This window comes from Etheostoma cragini, chromosome 10 (assembly GCF_013103735.1).
Source record: "Etheostoma cragini isolate CJK2018 chromosome 10, CSU_Ecrag_1.0, whole genome shotgun sequence".
NCBI lineage: Eukaryota > Metazoa > Chordata > Actinopteri > Perciformes > Percidae > Etheostoma > Etheostoma cragini.
Genome location: NC_048416.1, coordinates 26,805,809 through 26,807,374, shown reverse-complemented (window position 1 = coordinate 26,807,374; position 1,566 = coordinate 26,805,809). Strand labels below are relative to the sequence as shown.

The 1,566-nt window shown below is 41.4% G+C and overlaps 1 long non-coding RNA gene across 1 annotated transcript in view; it reads right to left on the bottom strand.

The window, feature by feature from the left end:
- Nucleotides 1–890, bottom strand: part of LOC117952208 — a 14,966-nt gene extending 14,076 nt beyond the window's left edge. Inside the window, exon 1 of the long non-coding RNA XR_004658343.1 lies at nucleotides 693–890. This is a non-coding gene — a long non-coding RNA (uncharacterized LOC117952208). The remainder of the gene's footprint in view (nucleotides 1–692) is intronic.
- Between the last annotated feature and the right edge of the window lie 676 nt (nucleotides 891–1,566).

Genomic DNA, 1,566 nt, shown 5'->3' with positions numbered 1-1,566 from the left:
ATGGGAAAACCGGGACAAAAACACAGGGAAGGCCAAACAGGACAAATACCCCAACAAAAACCCCAAACCATAACATAAGGTCTATATAAAAGAGACTTCAGATACAGTATTAGGGGACCACTAAGGCCTATATAAAAGCATCCAAAGAGCACCATGTCATGGGACCTTTTAATGTCGAAGACCACCTTCAGGCGCTTGATACCCTCTGGACGTTTACATGGATGAGTGTGTGTTGATGAACTGGTAATAGTCTGTGTGTGTGAGTATATTCCATCCTCTGTGCGTATGTGTGTGTATGTGCGCACGCACCTCAGCAGTGTAATAGTGAACAGATCTCAGGCTATAAATAGCTTTCCTGCTATCTGAAGCTGAGCTAAAAATAGACACACAGTTCCCACTGCATCCTAGAGGACAACAGAGAGATTGCATCCAGGCATGACATCTTATGCACCAAAGTGCTTTGTGTTTCATTTAATTTTGTTCTCAATCATAATTCAGCATCCAGTGTCTGTTTGTGCCTTTAGAGAAAGACATTCATCTGGGATTTAAAAAATGATGCACCTGAAATGAAGGAAAGGAAAACAAAAATGTAAGATAGGAGAGTGGCAGGAGGGGAGAGAACGATGTGGAAATACATACAGCAATTAACCAGAGACTTTGCAGCTATCGGTGCAACCCAGGTTTAAGTGTACTTCGGTTACACTTTACTTCAAGGTATACACATAAGAGTGACATGAGACTGTCATGAACGTGTCATAAACATTATAAACAAGTTATAAATGCTTCTTCTAGTGTTATTCAGATTTGTCATTACAACTTATGGTTAGGGTTGGCATTGTCATGTGTTCATGGCCGTGTCATGTCACTCTTATGTATAGATAGCTTCAAGTAAAGTGGATCCAAAACTTCTTAGTGATGACATTACATTTTGGATGGACAGGAAATATATGAATTCTATGGATTTCATTAAAAACAATCCATCTCATTATTTTGGCAGGAAGGGACAGCGGTACAACATTGTGTGTTTTGTTGCAGAATAATTAGGAACAAGTTGGAATGTAATTTAACTGAGGAGACGCAGTACAGACCACCCAGTCAACCCATAGCTACCCGCTTTATTTTCAATGGTTGTCAATCTCTTCTTTTTCTGTGCATCTGCATTATTTTGGGGAGCGTCTCCCAGTGTAGCTGTGTTTTACTGTGTACAGAGTATCTGACGTACAAAATGTTAAAAGTGTCTAAGGACTGCAAATGTCATTTCACCAGCATGTGGAGTCTTCATGGTTTGGAAGCTGCCTGTGAGTGCGTGTGTGTTCAGAGTGATAACGGTCAACCAAACTGTTCCTGTTGCTAATGGCAGCCTCAGGGTGGGAGCGAGCCATCTGCGCCTCTATGTGCAAGAAGTGTGTGTGTGTGTGTGTGTGTGTGTTTGTGTGTGTTTTTGCACAGTCCCTGCCTTATCTACAGCTGATCCTGAATGTCATGATTTATAGTCAAAGAGGAAAGCAATAGAAAATCACACACACACACACACACACACACACACACACACACACACACACACAC